We start from the raw sequence: 26,969 nt of genomic DNA on the forward strand, positions 1-26,969 counted from the left end.
CAAAGACCAGCAGGTGGATTGGTGCTCCGCCAACTGGAAGCTCCCCTCCCAGCTTGTTAGCACCCTGACTTCGACATGCTTCCCAGTTCCAGCACTGTGCCTAGGTGCAGAGTCTTGACTTTCAACCCCATGCTATACTCTGGGTGTCAGTTTCACACATGCTGCGGATGCAGAACACATCCTGGCTCAACACTCTCAGGGTGAACTGGGCACGGGCAGTCTCTGCTGTCACACCCAGCGAGGAATCCATGCTGTGAGGGATTCAATGCCGTTACTGTACTCAGAGTTGCTGGGGGGAGGGGGTTTGGGGGGGAAAGGTTGACGGCTGCATTAAGTGACTTGAGGCAACATGGTACTCACCCTTGCTGAGCACAGGAGATCGTTGAATCTTTTGCGGCACTGGAACCGTGTGCGCCGCACCACATCATTGGAGCTGACACTCTTGGCCACCTCCTCCCACGCACGTTTGGTCAGGTGGGGAGGCCTCCGTCTCCTGTCCCTCAGAAGCAGGACCTCCTGCCGCGCTGCCACCTCCTCCAGGAGGGCAGTTAGGCACTCGTCAGAAAAACGAGGGGCACACTACCCCACTGGCCTACCCTCCGACCTGGCCTGCCCCGATGGCTTACCCTCCGGACTTGCATCATGCACATTACCCCTCTGCTGAGCCCTTCTCCCAGCCATTGTGGGCAGCCTTTCTAAGGCTGCCAGGCCTTCATTTATACAAGCCAATGGCGACCCAGCGGTCTGAGCACACCCGCCACCGCCAGCCCACTCCCGCTATGCACGGGAGTCGTGAACTATGCTGGGCAGGTCTTAATTGGCCCGCCCGCATAAAATGGCAGTGAGGACCTGCTCGCGGGCGGCGATTGGGTCAGCGCCTGCCCTCACCCACTCCCGCATGGCCTGCCCAACATGGGGGATATTCTTCCCATAGAAAATAGGAGCAGGAGTAGGTCACTCGGCCCTTCGAGCCTGAACATTCAATGTCATTCAATATGATCACGGCTGACCCTCTATCTCAACGCCATACTCCCGCTCTCTCTCCCCATTCCCCTCAACGCCTTTAGAGTCTAGAAGTCTATCTACTTCCTTCTTAAATATATACAGTGACCTGGCCTCCACAGTCCTCTGTGGTAGAGAATTCCACAGGTTCACCGCCCTCTGATTGAAGAGATTTCTCTTGGAAATAAGGATGAGAATTTTAAAACAAAAAGCAAAATGCTGCAGATGCTGGGAATCTGAAAAAAAAACAAAAACTGCTGGAAATGCTCAGCAAGCCAGGCATCATCTGTGGAGAGAAACAGAGTCAACTTTTTAGGTCGAGATGGCCTTTCATCAGAACTGAAAATTTTAAAATCAAGGCATTGTTTAACCGGGAGCCAGAGGGATTACTGAATGGGACTTCATGCAAATATGGACACAGCCAGCAGAGTTTTGCATGACTTCATGCTTACAGAAGTTAGAATATAGGAGGCTGGCCAAGAATGCATTGGAATTGTCAAGTCTGGAGGTAACAAATGTATGGATAGGGTTTCAACAGCAGATGAGCTGAGGCGGGGTGGAGCCAGGCGATGTTATGGAGGTAGAAACAGCTAGTCTTAGTGAAGGCATGGATATGTGGTCAGAAGCTCATCTTGGGATAAGATATGACACCATGGTTATGAACAGTCTGGTTCGGTCTCATACAGTTTGCAGGGAGATTAGGAGCGGAGTTTATGGCATTGGTCTTTGCAGTACTTATTTGGAGGAAGTTTCTGCTCATCCAGTACTGGATCCAGTACAGTCTCCTGACTTCTGCTCATCTAGTACTGGATTCTGCCTGGTGTCATTCTATCCTAGACTGTTGGATTGGTGTCCTGTTAGCTGAGGTTCTGAAACACTTTGGTTCAGACTGAGACAGTGGCCAGCAAGGGGCATGGAATGGATGGCAAAGATACAAAAATTTGCGTTGGGGTCCGCATACAAACCTGTTGCTTCCTATTAGTTCTCAACCCACCTATGCACCATCCCATATTCCCACTTCCTACCTTTACCCCATATCCTAATCCCATTTTCCCCATTCTCTAATTGTCCTCTGACCTCATTTATGTCCACTTCAATGGAATTATTAGGTAACTTATTCTAATATTTCCTGAGGTAAAAATGATCCCTTCCTATCTTTCCCCCCTCATTTTCAATGCATATCTGCTGGGATTTCAACCTTAAGCGAAGGGAATAATTTACCTGGATCAACTTTAACAATTCCCTACAGAATCATGGAAGACTTCAATTTGAAGAGAGTGAAATCTGAAATTGAGATTTTGTCTGATCAGTGTCGAGAGTCTGATAAGAAGACCTTACTAACCTTTCTTTGAGGACTGAAGTTAAACAGAATATCGGTCATTTTACTGACAAGCATTCGAAATGGATTATTGTTCATTAAAACTCCAGCCCATTGAAACCAGGGAAGGGCATTTTAATGCTACCACATGGAAGGGTGGTTAGCAGTTAAAATTCCTGGAATACTTATCTATCAGAAAGTCTTCTAGATCCCACCATTTCCAAATTTAAGGGAGGCTTCTCTATAGCTAAGCCACCTCCCGAAAGCAGGCTAAATCCTAATACACACATGTCAATTGGTCCCTGAGAACTCAAGAACCAATCTTCCTGGGGTCCCCAGCATCACAGAAGCCAATCTTCAGCCAATTCAATTCACTCTATGTGCTATCAAGAAATGGCTGAGCAGACTAGATACAACAAAGGCTAAAGGTCCTGGCAACATGCTGGATATAGTGCTCAGAACTTGTGCTCCAGAACAAGTCACTCATCTAGCCAAGCTGCTCCACTGCAGCTACCCAACAAAGTGGACAATTGCGCAGGTATGTACTATCCACAGAAAGAATTAGCGTCAATCAGTCTACTTTTAATCATCAGCAAATTGATAGGAGGTGTCATTGACAGTGCACAAGAACTTAAGAAATAGGAGCAGGAGTGGACCATGCAGCCTCTTGAGCTTCTTCACTATTCCATATGATCATAGCTGATTTTCTGCCTCAAATTCATTCACCGGCCTGCTTTCTATACTTTTGATTCCCTGAATCGAAAAATCTGTTTATTTCAGCCTTAACTATACTCAACGATGGAGTGTCCACAATCCTCTGGGGTAAACATTTCCAAAAATTCACAACCCTTTGAGTGAAGAAATTTCTCCTTATCACAGTAATGAATAATCAATCCCTAATCCTGAGTGTGCCCCCATGTTCTAAATTTCCCAGCCAGAGGAAGCAACCTCTACCATTGTCGACCCTGTCAAGTCCCTTCAGAATTTTGTATGCTTCAAAGAGACAACTTCTCATTCTTCTAAACTCTGGAGAGTTTACTCAGCCTCTCCTCATAGGACAACTCCCTCTTCCCAGAAACCAGGTAGTGAACCTTCACTGTGCCGCCTCCAATGCAAATCTTAAATATGGAAACCAAAACTGCACACAGGTGTGGTCTCCCTAAAGCCCTGTACAATTGTAGCAAGACCTCCTTATTCTTCATAAGATCATAAGAAGCAGGAGCAGGAATAGACTATTCAGCCCATCTAGCCTGCTCTGCCATTCAATAAGATCATGGTTGATCTGATTGTGGTGTTAACGGCACTTTCTTGCTTGTTTCCCCATTACCTTGACTCCCTTGTGAGTCAAAAATCTGTCTAACTTAACCTTGGATATATTCAATGACCCAGGCTCCACTGGTCTCTGTGAAAGAGAATTCCGAAGATTAGTAAGGCTTTGAGAGATGAAATTCCTCCACCTCTTTGCCTTTAATGGATATCCCTTACCTTTAAACTCTGTCCCCTAGCTCTAGTGTCCACCATGAAGGGAAACAAGCTCTCATTATCTACCTTGTCTAGTCTCCTTAGGCTCTTATAGTTTCAATAAGATCACCTATCATTCTTCTGAACACCAATGAGTATATGCCCAGCCTGCTCAACCTTTCCTCATAAGACCATCCCAGTAACCAGCCTAGTTAAACCTTCTCTGAAATGCTTCCAGTGCAAGTATATCTCTCCTTCAGTAAGGTGACCAAAACTATACACAGCATTCTAGATGCAATCTCACCAATGCCCTGTGCAGTTGTAGCAAGACTTCCCTTTTTTATACTCCAACCCTTTTGCAAAAAGGCCAACATTTAATTTACTTCCTAATTGTTTTCTGTACTTGCATGATATTTTGATTCATGTACAAGGACACCCAGATCCCTCTGTACCACAGCATCCTGCTGTTTCTCTACATTTAAATAATATTCTGCTTTTCTATTCTGCCTGTCAAAGTTGATAACCTCACATTTTCCCACATGATACTCCATTTGCCAAATTTTTGCTTCATCAGTGATATTCCCTACATTATAAGGTCAGAACTGAGGTTGGTTGCACAGTGGTTACTTCCATATTCCCCAAAGCCTGTCCACTATCTACAAGGCACGTCCGGAGTGTGACGGAATAATCTCCACTTCCCTGGATGAGTGCCGCTCCCATCAACACTCAAGAAGCTCGACATCATCCAGGACAAAGCAGCCAGCTTGATTGACACCTCATCCACCAGCTGAAACATTCACTCCCTCCACCGTTGGAACACAGTGGCTTCTACAGTGGCAAAGTACACTGCAGCTACTTAATAAGACTTCTTCAAAAGCACTTCCCAAACCCACAACCTCTGCAGCCCTAGAAGGACAAAGGTAGCTAACGCAAGGAACCGCCCACAAGTTTCCTTCCAAGTCACACCATCCTGACTTGGAACTATTTTGTTGTTCTTTCACTGTCGCTGAGCAAAAAATCTGGAACTCCCCTTTTCAGAGATGCCCACACCCCATGAATGAGTAGAAAAAAATCATCCCGCCCTGATAGTGATTTTACTTCTGGCCTGATGGCAAAGCTACCTTGGCTTCAACGGCAAATGGATGCCAAAAGGGGCCCTTCACATAACTTTTTTACTAATGCACTCCTTTTTTACTTACACTCCTGCTCCTCCTGGCCCCAAAAATAAAGTTAAGGTCTCCTGTGCCCAGATTCCCTCACATGCCTGCATGAAATACTGCAAAATCCAAGACCAAGCACTTATTTGAGCATCTCTTGCCTGATTTTCAAAAAGCAGTTGCTGTTTCTGCCCAAGAAATGGGCCCTTAACATGTTAATGAATCTTGATGGTCAAAATAGTTGTAACTTAATTCCACTGCAGGCAGGCAGTATTGTAATCAAGACCATCGGTTTCCTGCTGGATCCCTGCTAGCAGTTAAAATATCACTATCAAGTTTGCAAACACAGCGTTGTGAAACTGCACTCCTTCTTACCTTCACCAATACGCACATCATTTCACCACTCAAAATTTGAAGATCATGATACTCAATGATATAAATCAGGGAGGGCAATGATGGTTACAGTAGAACAGAACGTATCTTCTGGGGGTATACTTCACGGACATTAATGGAGTTGTTTTGAAGCAGCTACACTCTTTCCCACCTATGCTGGTCCAGATCTGAGACAATTTCCTGGAACAGTGTAGAGAGAACTTTACTTTGTAATTAATCCATGCAATACAAGCTCTGCAATTGTATGGTTACAATCCCGACCATTAAGAATGTGCAAAGAAGTCTTGTATGTAAGAAAAGTTTTGTGTCTTTAATGAAAGTCAATCTTTCACCTCATATTTGCATAAAATTTGTTTTCCCTCATAGGTTTCATGTCTTTCTGTCAAAAGAAATGCTCAGTCTGCCACAGTCAGAGGGTTAGTCTGACCACTCCATTCATAGAAACCAGATTCCACTATTTAGTTTATTCTCTTTACATTATATCCTACCATGGATTTTATGCACCCATTTAATTTCCTTCCACTGCCAACGTAATTCTATCCTATCATAGACTCTGCCTAACTATTTAATCTTCTGAATGAAAGCTCTGTATAAAAACTTCCTGATGCCCAAGGAAATTAAACAAAACTCCAAAATAGCATCACATTTCCCCGATTCAATCTCAGCCCATTGTTGGTCCCAAGCAATGGTACCATCCATTTCTGTGCCAACCAGCTGATTGTGTCCTGTTAAACAATTGTTCCTTTTCCTGCAGCTCCAATATTACCCCAAACAGATATCTATCCAACTACACTTTAAAGGACCCTGTCAACATAGAATCAATTGCTCTTCCACTGGTGGGCTCATTCCAACCATAGACCCACAGTAATCCTTTTTTTGATGGATAATATTTGATAATACAGGTAACAACACCTTCCATAACTTTGCTGATGATTGAGAGTAGGCTGATGGGGCAATAATTAGTCAGACTGGATTTGACCTGCTTTGTGTGGACAGGACACACCTGGGCAATTTTTCACATTATCAACTAGATGCCAGTAGCTGTATTGGAAGAGCTTAGCCAGAGGTGCAGCTAATTCGGGTTTTCATGTGTGAACCTCAGAAGTGAGTGATGGTCGGTGATTCAACCACATGTAACATCACTACCCTGACATGCCCAATCTTATTCTCATTTGACATCCACAGTAAATGTTTAACTTGACGTAGCCCTCATTGTGGCCTTACAGAATTGTAGAGGATCATTGTTATCCACTGATTTTATAATAAGGATCATGATCATGATGCAAAATTATACAAGCCACACCATTACCTTGTAACAACGATAACAATTTCCTATTATAGAGAGTCTTTAACATAGTAAAATATCCCAAGGTATTTCGCGTATCAAAATAAAATTGAGAGCAAGCCATGTAAGGCAATATTAGAACAATATTGGTCAGGTTTTAAGGAGCATCTTAAACAAGGAGAGTGAGTTAAAAAGGCAGAGAGGTTTAAGGATGGGATTCCATAGCTTATAGCCTACGTAACTGAAGGCGCAACAGCCAAGGAAGAAGCTATTAAAATTGGTAGTACACGAGGAGCTCAGTTATCTCTGGGGTTGTAAGGCTGAAGGAGATTACAAAGATAAGGAGGGGAAGACTATGGAACTGTTTGAAAATAAGGATGAAAATGTTAAAACTAAAGCTTTGCCAGACTGGAAGCAATGTAGGTCAGTGAGAACAGGAATGATACGTGAACAGAATTTGTAACAAGTTAAGATATGGGCAGCAAAGTTTTAGATGAACTGAAGTCTATATATGGTGAAATATTGGACACCGGCCAGGAGGACATTGGAATAGTCAATTGACAATAGAGCAAACTTACAGGCTTTGTATCTGAATGCGCGTAGCATTTGGAATAAAACTAATGAGTTAATAGTGCAAATAGAGATGAATAGGTATGATTTGGTGGCTATTACTGAGACGTGGTTACAGGGAGAACTAGCTTGGGAGTTGACTATCCAAAGGTTCTCAGCATTTCAGAAGGATAGGCAGGAAGGAAAAGGAGATGGTGTAGCTTTGTTAGTAAAGGAAGAGATCAGTGCTATAGTGAGGTATGATATAGGCACTGGAGAGCAAGACTTGGCGTCAGTCAGGGTAGAAATAAGAAATAGCAAGGGAAAGAAGTCCCTAGTGGGAGTAATCTATAGGTCCCCAAACAATAGTTCAGCAGTATAAACCAAGAAATACTGGGAGCATGTAAGAAAGGTACGGCAATAATCTTGGGTGATTTTAATATGCATATAGACTGGACTAATCAAATTGACAAGGGTAGCCTTGAGGGAGAGTTCATAGAGTGTATTAGAGATTGTTTCTTAGAGCAATATGTTCTGGAACCAACAAGGAGCAGGCTTTTCTGGATTTGGTTTTGTGTAAAGAGATGGGATTAATTAATGATCTCATAGTAAAGGACCCTCTAGGGAAGAGTGATCATAGCATGATAGAATTTCAAGTTCAGTTTGAGAGCGAGAAACTTGAGTCCCAGTGTTCTGGAGTTAAACAAAGGTAACTACATAGGCATGAGGGCAGATTTGGCCCTAGGCAGGAAGACTACAAGGTAGGACAGTTGATGAACAGTGGCAGATATTTAAGGAGATATTCAATTCCACCCAAGTAAAATATATCCCAATAAGGAAGAAAGATGGTAAGAGGGGGGAAAAGCATCTATGGCTAAGCAAAGAAGTTAAAGATAACATAAAGGCAAAAACTAAGGCGTACCAAATTGCAAAGGTCAGTGGCAGGCTGGAAGATTGGGAAACTTTTAAAGATCAGCAAAGGATTAGTAAAAAAATAATAAAAAGAGCAAAGATAAATTATGAAAGAAAACTAGCGCAAAATTTAAAAACTGATAGCAAAAGCTTCTACAAGTATATAAAAGGAAAGAGAGTAGCTAAAGTGAATGTTGGTCCCTTGGAGGATGAGACTGGGGAGTTAATAGTGCGAAATGCAAAAATGGCAGAGACACTTAATCAATATTCTGCCTCAGTTTTCATGCTGGAGGACATTAGTACCACCCCAATAGTAACATGTAGAGCAGAGGGTATAGAGGGGGAGGAACTTAGAACAGTCACCATCACTAGAGAAAAAGTACTGAGCAAACTATTGGGATTAAAAGGTGACAAGTCCCCAGGATCTGATGGCCTACATCCCAGGGTCTTAACAGAAGTGGCAGCGGAGATAGTGGATGCATTAGTTATAATATTCCAAAATTCTCTGGATTCTGGAAAGGTTCCAGTGGATTGGAAAAATCAAAAAGAGGGGGAGAAAGAAAGTAGGAATCTATAGACCAGTTAGTTTAACATCTGCCATTGGGAAATTGTTGGAATCCATTATTAAGGAAGTAGTAATGAGGCGTTTGGAAAGTCAAAATGCAATCCATCAGAGTCAGCATGGTTTTATGAAGAGTAAATCGTGTTTGACTAATTTGCTAAAGTTCTTTGAAGATGTGACAAGCAAAGTGGATAATGGGGATCCAGTAGATGTAGTATATCTGAACTTCCAGAAGGCCTTTGACGAGGTGCCACACAAAAGGTTAATATACAAGATAAGATTACATGGAGTTAGGGGTATATTATTAGCTTGGATAGAGAATTGGCTAACCCAACGGAAAGCAGAGAGCCAGAATAAATGGGTCTTTTTTTGGATGGCAAGCTGTAACTAGTGGGGTGCCACAGGGTTCAGTCTTTGGGCCCCAATTATTTACAATCTATATGAATGATTTGGATTCAGGGATAGAAGGTACTATAGCTAAATTTGCAGATGACACCAAACAAGGTGGGAAGTAAGTTGCAATGAAGAAATAAGAAATTTACAAATGGATATGGACAGGTTAGGTGAATGGGCCAAAATTTGGCAGACGGAGTTTAACGTGGATAAGTGTGAGATTATCCATTTTGGTCGGAAGAATAAAAAGGTGACTTATTATTTAAATAGAGAGAAACTTCAGAATGCTTCAGTGCAGAGGGATCTGGGTGTCCTCGTGCATGAATCGCTGAAAGCTAGTATGCAGGTACAGCACTTAATAAGGAAGGCAAATGGAATTTTGGCATTTATTGCTAAAGGAATAGAATATAAAAATAGGGAAGTGTTGTTACAAGGCATTGGTGAGACTGCACCTGGACTACTATGCACAGTTCTGGTCCCCTTATGTGAGAAAGGATGTAGTTGCATTTGAGGCAGTTCAGAGGAGGTTCACTAGATTGATTCCAGAAATGCAGGGCTTGTCTAATGAGGAGAGATTGAGCAGTTTAGGCCTATACTTGCTAGAGTTTAGAAGGATGAGAGGAGATCTAATTGAGGTATATAAGATGCTAAAGGGGATAGACAAAGTAGACGTGGAGCGAATGTTTCCCCTTGTGGGCCATTCTAGAATGAGAGGCCATAGTTTTAGACTAAGGATGGTAGATTTAAATCAGCGATGAGGAGGAATTACTTTTCTCAAAGGGCCGTGAATCTGTCAAATTCAGTACCGCAGAGTGCAGTGGATGCCGGGACGCTGAATGAATTTAAGGAGGAGATAGACAGATTTTTAATTAATAATGGTTTGAAAGGTTGTCGGGAGAGGGCGGGAAATTGGAGTTGAGGCCGAAATGAAATCAGCCACGATCGTATTGAATGGCGGGGCAGGCTCGAGGGACTGAATTGCTTACTCCTGCTCCTAGTTCTTATGTTCTTATGTTCAAGTTTAGAGGTAACAAGTGCTTTTCATCCATTGTCCATTGTGCTGATGGTTTAAATAAGATCATAGGCCCCCATGTCTTTCCATCTTGCAGTGTGGAAGCCATTCTAAGGTTACGCTGGATATTTGTCTTCCTGTTGCCATATGTTGGCCTTTGCTACTTTAACTGTGGTCATTTGCCTAGCCAGTGGGCAGTAGACCCCAAGTATTCACCACCCACGTCAGACAGCTATTTTCAGAATTCCTCCACTCTGAGATATGGTACAGTGAGCCATTCATCAGACGGCCAGCCGATATACTGACAGAATTACTTAAGATGAGAGGAGAATCGATAGTGGTCAGGATGTATAGAATATGTGTGGCACTGTGGGAGACCAGCAATTGGCCAGCGGACTGGACTGACTCTACCTTTAAGCCTCTTCTGAAGAAAGGTAACCTGAAACAGTGCACAAATTATAGAACAATTAGTTTGACCTCCCACACTAGCAAAATCTTGCTCAGGATCATCCTGGAATGCACCAAGAAAAAGACAGAGCGGGAGATTTTTGAGGAGCAAGCTGGATTTCAATATGGAAGAGGAACCAGAGATCAAGTCGCTAGTCTTAGAATCCTAATGCACAAAGTCCAATAATATCAGAAATCAATATGCATATGCTTCATTGATTTTGAGGAGGCATTTGATTTGGTCTTAAACGAGAAACTCCGGTTGACAATATCAGACATGAGATACCTACTACATTTAATCAACTTGCTAACTAAGCTTTATCATAAGCAACAAGCTAGGGTCAGAAATGCTGGCACCTTCTCAGAATGGCTGAGTCAAAAAGGGTGTTAGATGAGGATGTGTCCTCTCATTATATTTATTCAACATCCCAGCAGAAATGGTTCTGAGAGAGACCCTTGACGAATACAAAGGTGGAATACTGATTGGCGGGCGACGAGTTTCAAATCTTTGATTTGCTGATGACATTATTCTACTTGCTAACTAGGTCCAGGAGCTCCAGGAGTTGGTAGATCGCCTTGATCAAGTTAATTGGAAATACAGTCTCCTGATGAATGGTCACAAGATAAAGGTGATGGGGATGGGTGGAAAGACCTGCAAAATTCTGATTAACAGAGTTCAATTTGAACAATTGATATTTTCCAATATCTTGGGTCACTCATTACGGAAGATGCAGAGTCCACCAAAGAAATTCAGACTAGACTTAACAAGGCTCATGGCATTGTGAACTCAAGAGTATGGAGTGGCCAGAGAATTCGATTACAATAAAAATTCGTCTTCTGAAAGCCCTCGTGTGGTCGGTGACAATGTATTGCTCTGAATGCTGGATCATCAAGAAGGGTGGCGAGGCTCAGATGAGAGCATTTGAAATGAAAGGATTCAGACAGAAATTACGTGTGTCATGGACGGCCAAGCAGACAAATGAATGGGTGTTTAGAATGGTGATGTTAATAAGAACTTCTTTGGGGCAGCGATATCAAGAAAGCGCACTTATTTTGGACACTTGATGTGAACAGGAGGGGAGTTTTTGGAAATAGAGGTAATGCAAGGCAAACACCTGGAAAATGTGCACAAGGAAGACCCAAGATAGAATGGATGGATAATATCAGAATGTGGACTGGCCTCTCTATGCGACAGGCAGTGAGGGCAGTGAAGAATAGAGATCAGCGGAGAAAGGTTGTTCATAGTGCGGCCAGCCCTCGGTATGAGGACAGATGGACAAGACAAAAGAGGTAACAAAGGCATAAATAAAGGTTTCAGCAGCAGATAAGCTGGCGGAAATGCAGAATTGGGTGATGTTACAGAGGTGGAATTAGACAGTCTCAGTAATGGAATGGATGTGTGGTTGGAAGGTCATCTCAGAGTCAAGATTGCAAATGGCCTGTTCAGCTGAAGCAGTTGCCAGCGAGAGGGATAGATTCAGTGGGTACAGAATGGTGTTTGTGACAGGGACAGAAGACAATGGCTTCATTCTTCCCAATATTTAGTTGGAGAGCATTTCAGCTTATCCAGGCAAGCAGTCAGGTGAATCAAAGACCGTGGAGGAGTCAAGAGAGATAGTGGTCAGGTAGAGCTAAGTGCCATCAGCATGTACGTGAAAACTGATGCTGTGTTTTCAGAAAATGTCACCAAGGGGCAGCACGTAGATCAGAAGTCAGATGGGGCTAAGGATAAATCATTGGGGACACCAGATGTGACGGAATGGAGACAGGAAGAATAACCATTGCAAGTGATGCTCTGTCTCAATCAGATCGATAGGAATGGAACCATGTGAGTGCAGTCTTACCCAGATGGATGACAGTGGAGAGGTGTTGGAGTAGGATGGTGCGATCAACTGTGTCAAAGGCTGCGGGCAGGTTGAGGACACTGAGGAGAGACAGTCACATGGGATGTTTTTTGTGACTTTGATTGGAGCGATTTCAGTATAGTGGCAGAGGCGGAGACATTATTGGAGGGATTCCAAAATGGAATATGAGATATGGGGATGGTGTGGGAAGATGGAGTTGAGGTAGAAGATCAGTAATGATTTTGTTAAAAAGCAGAGCAGACCCGAAGGGCCAAATAGCTCCTGTTTCTTTTTTATTCATCCGTAGGATGTGAGAATTACTGGCAAGGCAGGCATTTATTGCCAATCCCTAATTGCTCTTGAGAATGTTGCGGTGGGCCACCTGCACTTCATGTGATATAGGCACAGCTACAGGGCTGATCTTATAGATACAGTATTTATATGGTTGGTCCAGTTAAGTTTCTGGTCTATGGTGACCCCCCAGGATGTTGGTGGTGGAGGATTCACTGACAGTAGTGCCATTGAACATCACAGGGAAAAGGTTAAATTCCCTCTTGTTGGAGATGGTTATTGCCTGGAACTTGTGTGGCATGAATCTTGCTTGCTATTTATCAACTCAAGCCTAAATGTTGTCTAGGTCTTGCTTCATGCATGCATGGACTTCATCAGTATCACAAATGACACTGAACACGGCATATATCAGCGAACATTCCCACTTCTGACCTGTTGGATGGAAGGTCATTGATGAAGCAGCTGAAGATGGTTGAGCCTAGGACAGTACCCTGAGGAACTCCTACAATGATGACTGAGACTAAGATGATTAAACAACTGCAGGCATCCTCCTTTCCTAACCCTAATGCTAGGTATGACTCAAGCCAGTAGGAGTTTCCTCCCCAATTCCCATTGACATCAATTTTTCCAAGGCTCCTTGGTGCCACACTTGGTCAAATGCTGTCTTGCTGTCTAGGGCATCACTTTCACCTCACCTCTGGAGGTCAGCCCTTTTCTCTATGTTTGGGTCAAGGTTATGATGATATCCAGAGTCAAGTGCCCATGTATTTACGCATTTAAACAAAAAGCAACAAATAAGCCTCAATACAACATTGCAACAACATACAGGCCTGACTGTAATAAGACAGTATTATCTTTGTTCAGAAATATGTTGGGAATTCCTTTCTTGCCGGGAAATTCTCAGACTAATTCCAGACACTTCAAGTCTCCTTCAGCCATTTCAACCTCCATCATGAAGGGGAACACTTTTTACAGGAAATCCTTACTGCTCTAGACAGGCTGACCAATTCTTATGAAGTAAAATAAGGGACCCTTCGATTGTGAGACCAGGAGGATAAGGGTTTCTGGTGACCATTAGAGCAGGGTGGGAGTTTAAAGCAACCAAAACTCACGACTTATCTTGTGGGCTCACAACATTATCACCTTTTGGCTGGCATAATCACATCACTCAACTGGAACTTCCAGACTCAGTCTCCCACACGCTGTTCTAGAAATACTGAAACAAAAGGAGTCCCTTACGGGATATGGGATAAACAGTCAAAATAAGAGACAATCCCTTAAAATACAGGATAGTTGGTCACCCCTGCCTCTGGGATTCACTACAGTCTTGCAGCGACATACAAATCTTACCATGGCCTTGCTGTAATATGCTGGCCTATTACTTTTCAGCATCATACATGCCTTGCTACAGTCTTGTAGCAACATACAGGCCTTATTACAGTCTTGCAGCAATATACAGGCCTCATTACAATCTTGCAGCAACATAGAAGCTTCATTAGGCCTTGCAGCAACATTCAGGATTCATTATGGTCTTACGGTAACATACAGGCCTCAATTACGGTCTTACAGCAACATGCAGGCCTTATTACAGTCTTGCAGCAACATACAGGTTACATTACAGTCTTGCAGCAACATTCAGGCCTCATTATGGTCTTGCAGTGATGTACATGCCTCATTACAGTCTTGCAGCAACATACAGGTTGCATTACAATCTTGCAGCAACATAGAAGCTTCATTAGGCCTTGCAGCAACATTCAGGATTCATTATGGTCTTACGGTAACATACAGGCCTCAATTACGGTCTTGCAGCAACATGCAGGCCTTATTACAGTCTTGCAGCAACATACAGGTTGCATTACAGTCTTGCAGCAACATTCAGGCCTCATTATGGTCTTGCAGCAATGTACATGCCTCTTTACATTCTTGCAGCAACATTTAGGCCTCATTACGGTCTTGCAGCAATATCCAGGCATCATTACGGTCTTACGGTAACATACAGGCCTCATTATGGTCTTGCAGCAATGTACAGTCCTCATTGTTGCCTTGCAGCAACATACAGACCTCATTACAGTCTTTCAGCAACATACAGGCCTTATTACAGTTTTGCAGCAAAATACAGGCCTTATTACAATCTTGCAGCAACATAGAATCTTCATTAGGTCTTGCAGCAACATACAGGCCTCATTGTGGACTTACAGCAACATACAGGCCTCACTACAGCTTTGCAGAAAGGCTTCTTGATTTTCATCACCAGAGGAAATTGTTTCTCTGAATCTATCCTATCAAGTACCTTTATCAATTTAAACAGCTGATTGGATCATAACCCTTTTCTTTTTAAAGTCAAGCGAATACAAACCAAATTTATGCAACCTGTCCTCATAATTTGATTCTTTAAGCCGCTACCATTTTGGTGAAATTGTGCTGTACTCCCTTCAAGGCCACATGGGCTGCAGAGCCTGACCATTAGCTTCCCAAGGGCAATTGGGGATGGACAATAAAAATGCTGGCCTTGCTATCCCATGAACAAATAAATAAAAGAAAAAAAGAAAAATATATAAATAAATCAAATCACATCATATCCTTCCTGAGGTACAGTGGCCAGAACTGAACACATATTTCAGATTAAGAGTCCGTACATCCAAAAGCATCACTTCTTCACCCCTTCCCCACAAGATTCCATTAGTCTTTACGTTTCTTTTTACCTGCATACATACTTTTAAGGAACACCTAAATCCCCTTGTTTCTCCACAGCTTTTAGTCTCTAACCCTTAAGAAAATGTTCAGGTTTGTTTTTCTCAGATCCAAGGTCGATGACCTCACATTGAGCTTCATCTAACATAGCTTTGCTCACTCATTTAATGGGCTGGATTTTATGGGGCACCATGGGCCCCGCCCCTGGCTAAAAATGCAGGGTCTGCCCAGCTGCCCATTGCCATTTAATGGTCAATTGGTTGGTAAAGGATGGGAGACAGGAATTCCACCTATCGGAGTCTGAAAGTCCTGCCTCACCGAGCTGCTGGCCAGTCAGAGTCCAGCACCTCTCCAGTACCAGCAGCGCCACTGGGATTGGTGGCTGTTATAAGGTGTTGGGCGTACTTGGGTGCGTCTTATTAAGGCATTCATAGTCTTAGGTAGTTCAACAGTAAGTAATTATTAATTACTAAAAACTATGTACATAGGTACGGCAAAGGTCCAAGCTAGGAACTGTCTCCATGCTAGCTTCTACATTTGGCTCTGTTCAATATACAATGACTAGGTACGGGTCATGTCTTCTCTTACATCACTGTGGGCAGTACTGTACTCAGTCCCATGTTAATCCTTTATGTCCCAGACCTTTATACTACAGTAGCCACTTCCAGTACTGCATTTGGGGCTTGATGAGGTGTTCAACGCTTCATTGGGACTTGTAAGTATTTGGAGGTTTTGTCGGGATCATGTTGGCAGGCTTCGGCGTGGGGTTTGAGAGGACATGTGGGGGAGGGGAACCTGGAAGTGATAGAACCAGAATGACTTTGCAAGGAATGCAGACCATTGCAACAACAGCTTAAAGGCCTCGCTCAGACAAGAAGCCTCCCAAAGGCAGCGAGCTTCCTCTCCTACACCTTTGGAAACGACCTCTAATGGCCCCGGGAGCCTTTTCAGGAGGGCCCCATCACCCCTATCAGCCACAAACCTGTGCAGGGAAACCTGCCGAGCTGGCCACTTGGCATAAGCCTCTCCCACCACAAATGAAATCACAGCGATGCCAGGATGCGTGCATTAAATGGGCATTAATTGCACATTTAAGGGCCCAATTGGCCCACTGGCAGGCAGGCCACCCGACACCACCTCTGCCGCTAGTAGAATTGTGGGGTGGGGTGCAGGGATGGGCCGGTTGACAGTGGGAAGACCCACCCAATGGATTTTAGGTACCCCCCCCCACCTTCAAACCCACTGGCCGGAGAGCATAAATCCAGCCCAAATTGTCAATGTCCCTTTACAAATTGCTGCTCCTAGCTACTATTTACTCTGCCCCCCCTGACTTAGTGAAATCTGCAAACTTGGATATACAATCCTCTATCTCTTCACTTAAGTCATTCAGAAATATAGTGAAATATGAAGACCAACTCTAATCCTGGTGGGAGTAAGGAGCAATGGATTCACATTAAGCCAAGACCTCTGGAAATGCCATAAATTTTATAAGGGTGCGTTATCTGATTGACACGGTGTGTGGTTGATTGGAATTCCAATGAATGACAATCTCATGAGGTGGCACAACCTATCAGAGCTCTGCTGCTGTGGAAAAAGTGCAGTATTCCCTTTGCACAGTGTTTAACACAGGTTTTAAAAATTCACTCCCTCCACCACCAGTGCAAGGTGTCTGCATGCATATCACCTACAAGATGCACTGCAGCAACTTGCCAAGGATTCTTCAATAGTGCCTCCCAAACCCATGCCCTCTACTGCCTTGAACAGTGTTGTACAGTACACTTCCCATTCATCACATGTAGCGAATTGACCACAGACATGTGGTGAGTTGATGCTCTTTATTTTGAACGGTGAGCCCTGAATCGTGTTCAAGCTGCAGCAGCGGACATGAGTATGGGTGTCATTCACTAGACCGCTATGAAGCATCCATCCCTAATTAAGCAAGGAAGAATCAACCACATTGCTGTTAAACAGGAATCACATATGGGTCAAACTGTGACAACGTTTATCAAAATATAGTTTAGTTGTTGGATTTCTAGTAACCTGGAAGCTGAAAGGCCACTTGCTCAATGAGATAGGAAAAATGGTCCGGTCTTTGTATTTCCTCTCTATTCCTGTTCTCTCTGGGTGCCTCTGGCCATACATTTAGATCTGCAGGACCACTCTGTGAAATGCTGTGAAAGCAGACCTGGCCTTCGGAAGGAAAGCAGTCTGTTTGTTTTCAAAATTTGCTTGGGGGACCTAGTGACACAAGAGATGCTAACTGAAGAACTTGATTCTGTTTGGCTGGAAGTAGGCAGTTTTCACCAAACAGTGAGGCATGTGAGTGATGGCCGGCACTGCATGAGGATGCTAATGCTAATGAGAATTGAAATATGCAGTTTTGGCAAGCTCATGTGGTGCAGCAACATCCAAATATGTTCAGGCTTCATCTTAATAGATCTGTTGAAATGAGGATTGAAAGGAAAGGATGCTATTGGCACAAAAGGGGAGACTACAGAAGGTTGGCCATGAGCCAAAGATCTATTAAATACCTGGACTCTGTGTATGGAAATGGCAGGTGACAGACTGTAAGAAAGGCAAGAGTCAGAATGCAGAATATGTAAAGATTTATCACTAAGATAAAAGCAAAATACTGCGGGTGCTGGAAATCTGAAACAAAAACAAGTCGGGAGAACAGCTTCAAAAGAGTTTTGCAATTCAACTGTTCTACAAAGCAAGCCTGTTGCATACTCTCTCAAAGGGTGGTGACAATCTATTAACTGAAGTGTTCTATTCTGACACTTTGCTCCAGTTTATTAAAAAAAGCCTTCAAGAATAAAACTGTCTCTATTTTACCAGAATTTACATATTAGGAGATTTGGAAAGGTAAAAAAGATTGACAAATGTTTACAAAAACAAAAATTGCTGGAAAAACTCAGCAGGTCTGACAGCATCTGTGGAGAGGAAGACATAGTTAACGTTTCGAGTTCATATGACTCTGATGAAGAGTTCTGATGAAGAGTCATATGAACTCGAAACGTTAACTCTGTCTTCCTCTCCACAGATGCTGTCAGACCTGCTGAGTTTTTCCAGCAATTTTTGTTTTTGTAAACATTTGTCAATCTTTTTTACCTTTCCAAATCTCCTAATATGTAAATTCTGGTAAAATAGAGACAGTTTTATTCTTGAAGGCTTTTTTTAATAAACTGGAGCAAAGTGTCAGAATAGAACACTTCAGTTAATAGATTGTCACCACCCTTTGAGAGAGTATGCAACAGGCTTGCTTTGCAGAACAGTTGAATTGCAAAACTCTTTTGAAGCTGTTCTCCCGACTCTGCAGTGAGGTGTATTGATCTTGATTGCTAATGGTTTAAAACCTCAAACCTATTTTCAAAAGATTGTGCATTTGCTCTATTAATATTGCATGCATTTTGTATCATGTGGCAAATATGGTGTCCTGATCATCACAAGTTTGGCAAACATCAAAATCCTATTGAACAACACTGACCTAGAAGTACAAGGACAGCTGATGCATGGGCACACACTACCTTCAAAGTCCTCTCCAACTTGCACACCATCCTGACATGGGACTATATCGATGGTCCTTCATGATTACTAGGTCAAAAACCCCTCAAAATAAAACTCATTTAAATGGCTCCAGTTCTGAATAAGAGTCACATTGAACTCTTAAATGTTAACTGTTTCACTCTCCAAAGATGCTGCCAGACCTGCTGAGTTTTTCCAGCACTTTGTTTTTATTTCAGATCCCCAGCATCTGCGGTATTTTGCTTTTACATTGAAAATGGTATATGTTCACTTAGGTGAGGTACTGGGTGAAGTTAGCACCTGTGGAGCTGCATCCCATCAAAAGTTAGGAACTTTCAAGAGAGATGGGAAAAATCTAATAAAATTACAACCATATCAAGTCCATTTCAGGATTTCGGCTCAGCGTGAGATGGCTGTTTCAGGCCTGGTACAGGGTTTCAGCTCAGGGTAAGATAGTCTTGTATGTCATACTTTGTTCTTACATTTTTCCATTATTTTCTTAGACACACAGAACTAGAAGCAGAAAGAGAGCAGCAGGATCTGGGAGTGCTTTTGCTGATTCTAACTCACTGTAATTACTGCTGAATGGTTGGCTGAATGCCATTCAACGTCAAACTGAAATGTTTGCAGTGGTGAATTAGAATGAGCATTGAATAAAGCACAGAATGCTGGTGCCTGCATTCTTTCAGTATGTTAACAGACTGGGTTGACTGATTCAATCAGTTTCATCCTGCATTCTCAAAATCTTTGATAACAAAACCGACTCAGTTGCAATTATTATGAATTTGCCACTTGTCGCAAGCTGGTATGTGTAGCATAAGGGTATTTTTTTATTCATTCCTGGGATGTGGTTGTCAGCTAGGCCAGTATTTATTGCCCATCCCTAATTGCCCTTGAGAGATGGTGGTGAGCTGCCCTCTTGAATCGCTGCAGTCCATGTGGTGTAGGTGCTGTTAGGGAGGGAGTTCCAGGATTTTGATCCAGCGACAATGAAGGAACGGCGATATATTTCCAAGTCAGGATGGTGAATGGATTGGAGGGGGACTTCCAGTTGGTGGTGTTCCCAATGTGTCTGCTGCCCTTGTCCTCCTAGGTGGTAGCGGTGCTGTTTAAGGAGCCTTGGTGAGTGCCTGCAGAGCATCTTGTAGATGGTACACACTGCTGCCACTGTGTGTCAGTGGCTGAGGGAGTGAATGTTTGTGGATGGGGTACTAATCAAGTGGGCTGCTTTGTCCTGGATGGGGTCAGGCTTCTTGAGTGTTGTGGGAGCTGCACTCATTCAGGCAAGTGGAGAGTATTCCATCACCCTCCTGACTTGTAGATGGTAGGCAGGCTTTGGGGAGTCAGGAGGTGAGTTATTTGTTGCAGGATTCCTAGCCCCTGACCTGTTCTTGTAGCTTTATGTTTCTGGTCAATAGTAACCCCCAGGATGTTGATAGTGGGAGATTCAGTGATGGTAACACCATTGAATGTCAAGGGGCAATGGTTAGATTCTCTTTTGTTGGAGATGGTCATTTCCTGGCACTTGTGTGGTGCAAATGTTACTTGCCACTTGTCAGCCCAAGTCTGGATATTGTTAACTGTGTTCCTCTCTACAGATGCTGTTAGACCTGCTGAGTTTTTCCAGGTATTTTTGTTTTTGTCCTGGATATTGGCCAGGTCTTGGTGTCTTTGTACATGGACATGTACCTTGTATAGCAAGGGTTAATGTGTGACTGGGAAACAGTACCACCCATGGTGTGATGTAAAGGGACACATGACCTGAGACTAGGGTCAGTTGTGGATTGGACAGCGACCTGTATAAAAGCAAGCATGGAGCGAGTTCATAGTTTGGACTATATCCTGTATATATGTACATAGTTATGTATTATCAATAAACAGTTAGTGTTCAATGCTATAGGACTCAGAACCTCTTTGTGAGACCTACTAAATGTATAACATGCAACATGGTGGCAGCCAATGGCAAAACCAAGAACCTCAGGGAAGCTGGAGCAGAAATTCAAACACTGGAAAACTAAAGGAGCAGCATTCTGACCTGATCCAAAGCACCTGAAGGGAAGACACAGAGGAAAGTCACCTGAAAGAAGCTCCATTGCAGAATTGGAAGCAGAAGGGCAGAAGTAGAAAATCCACTTTGCAGATGAGGAATCCACAAGATCCCATGGAGGCCTGTTGTGAGAGTTAAAGGAGCCAGCAAGGGGGTGAGCAAAAAAAAAAAATTCAGTTCTAAGCCAGGACAACTTAAAAAGCTTCAGTGCTGTAAAAAAAAAAAGTCAGAGCAGCCCATTTCCGAAAGCACTGTGGTCAGCCTGGGTTCAGAATCAATGCCGTTCCACCTGGCAGCCCAGATCTTTGTAAGGAAGAAAAATTGAATCGGAAGGTTTAAAAGCCTCACCAAAGCCGGGAATTAGCTGTAAAACACCCAAAAATCCTCCGATATCTCAGGGAAGGTCCCAGATCATTAATTTAACAAATTGCTGCAAAAACTAAACCCCAAGTGATCGGGACTGCCATCACCGTGGGAACCGACCAAAGCGCGATGTGTGGGAAAACTGAAAAATCGCTTACTGTGATTACTGTGAAAAATCGTCATCTTTAATACCTCCACAGCATTTAAAACTGTTCCCACCTGAACTTTGAAGCAACCATGGACAACAAATAAACATTATTAGGCCAACTTGGACTGATCCAAGGGCCGGACCAAACACAAAATTGCGGACTTTGGCAAATAAGATTCTTAAGATATATGATTGCTTCAGGGTTAGATAAAAAGACAGAAGCTGAACAAATGAATACACTATTCAGTAGATCCGATAGCCAATGATGTTTATTGCGAGGCGCGGCAAAAACGAATCCTCGGGTAAATTTGATGGAGTTCTAAAATCATTCAATACATATTTTAATTGAAGAAGCAGCAAATGTGCCCAACAGCTTGGAGAACCGGTTGACACTTTTGTAATTGAATTATACAGATTGGCTTAAGGCTGTGACTACAGTGACCTTAAGTTAGAACTCATAAAGGACAGAATTGTTGTAGAGTGGCTGACGATGCCCTTTCAGACATACTAGAGACCAAGGAAGATCTGACTCTCGAAAAGACCATCCAAATAGTCAAACAGTCTGAAATTCATCAACAGCACTAATCCATTTTACATGGCAAAAGCAAGCCATGGTACAGAGCAACCCTAACTGTCCAGCTGGTAAAGTGACAAAGGGGCAGAAAGACTCCAGGCCAAGCAGGCAATACCCAAACCAACCAGAAGAGGGTGGATGACCATGTCAAAGCTGTGGAGCCCAACGGCCTCACAGGCGAGAGCAATGCCCTGCAATCTCAGTGCAGTATTTCAAATGCAACTGCCTGGGACACTTACGGAAAACTATGCAAAGCTGATCCCAAGACAATCCATGAGATTGAGATGCCACACCAGAAACCAGGCTTCTTGGGTGAGGTCAAGGATCCTGGATTCCCTTTTTGGAATGCAAATACAAACATGTACAAAATTTTTTATTTGTTCATGGGATGTGGGTGTCACTGGCTAGGGCAGAATTTATTGCCCATCACTAATTGCCCTTGTTTAGAGGGCATTTATCAAGACCCATTGCTATGGACCTGGGGGTCACATATAGGCCAGACCAGGTAAGGTCAGCAGATTTCCTTCTCTAAAGGACTTTAGTGAACCAGATGGGTATTTCTGACAAGCAGCAATGATTTTGTGGCCATCATCAGACTTTTAATTGCAGATTTTTATTGAATTCAAATTTCACCATCTGCCATGGACGGACTCAAACCCAGGTTCCCAGAGTATTACCCTGGGCCTCGGAAATACTACTCTAGTGACAATACCACTATGCCACCACCTCCCTAATATTTGCACATATGAATTAGGAGCAGAAGTAGGCCAATCGGCCCCTTTGAGTTTGCTCCGCCGTTCAATAAAATCATGGCTGATCTGTTTGTGTTTTGAGTTCTATATTCCCACCTACAGCACCCCCCAACCCCCACCGATAACCTTTGATTCCTTTGCCTAACAAGAATCTATCTACCTCTGCCTTATAAATATTCAGTGACCCCACTTACACTGCCTTCTGAGGCAGAGAGTTCCAAAGTCACACAACCCCCAGAGAAAACATTTCTCCTCATCTCTGCCCAATAAAGGTGACCCCGAATTTTAAAACAGTGCCCCCTAGTTCTGGATTCTCCCAAAAGAGGAAACATCCTTTCCATATCCACCTTGCCAAGACCATTCAGGATCTTATATACTTCAGTCAAGCCACCCCTCAGTCTTCAAAGCTCCAGTGGAAATGAGCCAGTCTGTCCAACCTATCCTCATAAGACAACCCGCTCATTCCAGGTATCAGTCTAGTAAACCTCCTTTGAACTATCCCCAGTGCATTTACATAAGGAGACCAAAACAGCACATAGTATTCAAGATGCAGTCTCATCAATGCCCTGTATAACTGAAGCATAACATCCTTACCTTTATGTTCAATTCCTCTCATAATAAAGGATAGCATTCCATTAGCCTTCTTGATTACATGCTGTACCTGCATGCTAACTTTTTGTTACTCATGCACGAGAACACCTAGATCCCTCTACACCTTAGAATTTTGCAGTCATTCTCCATTTAAGCAATACTCTTTTTTGTATTCTTCCTGCCAAATTGAACAACTTCACATTTTCCCACATTATACTCCATCTGCCAGATTTTGCCCACTCACTATGTCTGCAAACTCCTTATATCTTCTTCACAACATACTTTCCTACCTATCTTTGTGTCATCTATAAATTTTGCTATCATGCCTTCGCTCCCCTCATCTAAGTCATTGAAGTAAACTATAAAAAGTTGAGGCCCCAGCACAGACCCTTGTGGGACCTCACTAGTCACATCCTGCCAATCAGACAAAGACCCATTTATGCATATTTTCTGTTTTCTGCAACCAGCCAATCCTCTAGCCAGGCTTATGTGTTACCCTCCACACCATGAGCTTTTTTTTTCTGCAATAACCTATGATGTAGCACCTTATCAAATGCCTTCTGGAAATCCAAGTACGGTATGTCTACAGTCTCCCCGTTATCCACAGCACATGTTACTCCTTCAAAGAACTCTAAACATGATTTCTCTTTCACAAACCATGCTGATTGTTCCAGATTACCTTGTGTTTTTCTGAGTGCCCAGCTATAAACAGTCACCTCACCAACTTCAAATTGGACATGGGAGCCAGTATTCTGGTCCTCCCAGATGAGGAACCGTGGCTGAGAGACCTCTAGCGAAGGACAGACACAACACTCTATAGGTCTGGAGGAATCCGACTTCTGGTCATAGGCATATTCGTAGAACCACTAAGGTATGATGACAAGCCGATATTCCAAGTCATGTACATCATTCAAAACCAATCTTTTTCTCTCCTGAGTAGAGATGCCTGTGTTGCCCTCAACATCATTAAAATAGTAGAAGACATCACGATAACCTCTGTTGTCAATTACTTGAAACTGCACGTTCCTGAGAGGCTCGCCAGTCAAGAGACTCTCAACTGGGATTCAGCCCTGAATTCTCTTCACAGAATTGGTCCATCCAATTTCTTTGCAGGTGGTAGAAGCTCCTCTTTGGTCAGACCAGTCAAACCTTCAGATAATCACCACTGTACCTTGAGTGGAAGACACAAAGGAAAATGACCAGCAACAGCAGAATGAACTCCAACCCCAGGCTCCAATGATTGCTATCACACCATCTGTAAACACCATGGCACATACACTGCAACCTGCAGCCAACGCATAAAGCTGCAAGATGATGCTGGAGCAAGAAACTAGCAACCATCAACTTGCCAGAGCACAGCTCAGTGAAGCATGGAGACACACAGGAGAACAGTGTCACAATTAAAGCCAAACTGCAAGGTGAGCCCATTGATAAGGACATCCAAGTGACAGGGAGAGACACCTTCAAGTCACACAAAAATCACAGCAGACCACATGGAAAAAGAAAAATTGGGTTTTACAATGAATGAACGGAGCGAACACTATCTCCGGAAAGAACAGGTCAAGCAGGCGGTCCCTAAAAAGAGCAGATGGGGAGTTGAAAAAGAGAAGCTCAACTCCAAGGAGCAGAAAAAGAGTATCAGAAGAAGGGCTAGCCCGGTTGTAATGTAAATACGTTGGGTAAAGACTTTGAGGAGGTATAGTCTAAGGGTACCTGGCATAGCAAGGGTTATTGTGGATCTGGGAAACAGTACCACCCACACTGCATTGTAACAAGATACATGAACCATGCTCACCATGTTTTTTGTGCCTCATTGAGAGAACTTGACTTTGCCTCACAAACTCTTCAAAAAAAGGAGCTTTCATCAGGTTTCTTGATAATGGTTCACAAACAGAAAATGTTGGCTATGACAGGATGAGAAAGAAATGAAAAAAATCTCACTACAGCTTCCACAGGCTGTTGAACTTCTCAACTCATGCGGTGTCCTTGTAGTGGATGAGATGCCGGTGGTTTGGGGAAGCAACTTTTCATTGCAGCCATCTATCAAATTAGCTTCTGCAGATTGTTGACTCATAATTCGAATATATCAACACAGCGTGAGATGGGGGCCATTGGTGATGGCACATCGGCTTAGCACATGCTTGGAATACGTGGCTGCCTCCTGTTACCATGCTAGCCTTGGTAACATCATTACATTTGTCCTTGTACTGTGTGGCCATTCATAGATATTCTCCTCCGTGTTCTATGGGATTTGAATTCTTTGGTGTCAAAACAACCTCCAGTCTTCAGCAAAACTTCTATAACTATAAAAAAGGACCCAGAGCGCTAAACCCTGCTGTATACCTGACATTTATTTCAACAGGAGTTGTTTCCATGCTCAAAGGCTGATGATGGAGCCATAGTCAAATCAACAAGCAGAATATCAAGAATCTGCCAACCAATAGGTACCTTCCAATCTGTACAAGGTGCTGACATATGGACCAGAGATGAATTTAAAATTAGGGAGTCAGAAAAGAGCTATACTCTGTACCTAACCTGTATAGTCCCTATCCTGAAGTTTTTGATGGGACAGTTGAGAGGATGCTTTGCTCTATGTCTAACCCTGCTCTGGGAGGTTTTGATGGGACAGTGTAAAGTGAGCTTGTCTCTGTAATTAACCTGTGCTTTCTCTACCCTCGGAGTGTTTAATTGGAGAGGTGGAGGGAGCTTTACTCTGTACCCAACCCATGCAGTACCTGCCCTGAGAGTGTTTGATAGGACAGTGTAGAGGAAGCTTTGCTCTGTATCTAACCTGTGCTCCACCTACCCTTGGAGTGTCTGCATCTTAAATCTTTGCATAAGGGTGAAGAAACTTTTGACCAAACTGACTTTATTAAAGTGTGCAGATACCACACCTGAACAAAGGAAATTTTAGATCTGAAAAGCTTCTTAGCTGTTAGTTGATGAATCCAACTGTCTTAAACCCAGGGATCCTCCTGTCCCTCATTTAGGTGTAGAACCTCATTGATAAAGTACAGCTTGTGGTCTGATGACTATTGGGAATCTCATACTCCCCTAATGCCTTGAACCTCTCCTCTCTCTAATTGTGGTGACCCAATTTATATATTCTCCTTCAATGGTGTGAACTTTTATTGCCATTCAGAAAATGAGTGGTGAAGAATGATTACCCATTTGTCACTCTACCCTTTGGAAATCAGTGGAGACAAAAATCATGTGGCCTATAAAATGGGTGGGTGTTTGCTTGCCACCTATATTGCACCCAATGGTAATTGTAAAAATACACCCACTCTGTCCCTACCCGGGAACTCATCTACATTAGTTATAAGCAAGTTACCATGGACAGCCATTTTTCTCCCAATGTCTTCATCTCTTAATATAAACACAGGAAATGCTGGAAATATGGCAGGTCCATCAACATGTGAAAGAGTTATTGTCATCAGTCGACTATTGGTGGTACTTCACATGTTGGATCTTACAAGTCTACACAGGAAACAAGAACTTACCTTATTTTCTTTTTGGTGCTGACAATCATGACGTGTGGTTCCAGCACATTCTGGGAGTGGGGGTGGCAGTGGGGTTTCCCTTCATCGGTACTCCTTTGTATCTCCCTAATCTTTCAATTGTGTCCCTTATGTTTGACTCTTTTTTTGTT

The 26,969-nt window shown here is 43.1% G+C and overlaps 1 protein-coding gene across 1 annotated transcript in view; it reads left to right on the forward strand.

Moving 5' to 3' along the window:
- Positions 1-26,969, forward strand: part of shank3a (SH3 and multiple ankyrin repeat domains 3a) — a 773,648-nt gene that overhangs the window by 579,445 nt on the left and 167,234 nt on the right. The window lies entirely within an intron of this gene.

Source organism: Carcharodon carcharias, chromosome 13 (genome assembly GCF_017639515.1).
Source record: "Carcharodon carcharias isolate sCarCar2 chromosome 13, sCarCar2.pri, whole genome shotgun sequence".
NCBI lineage: Eukaryota > Metazoa > Chordata > Chondrichthyes > Lamniformes > Lamnidae > Carcharodon > Carcharodon carcharias.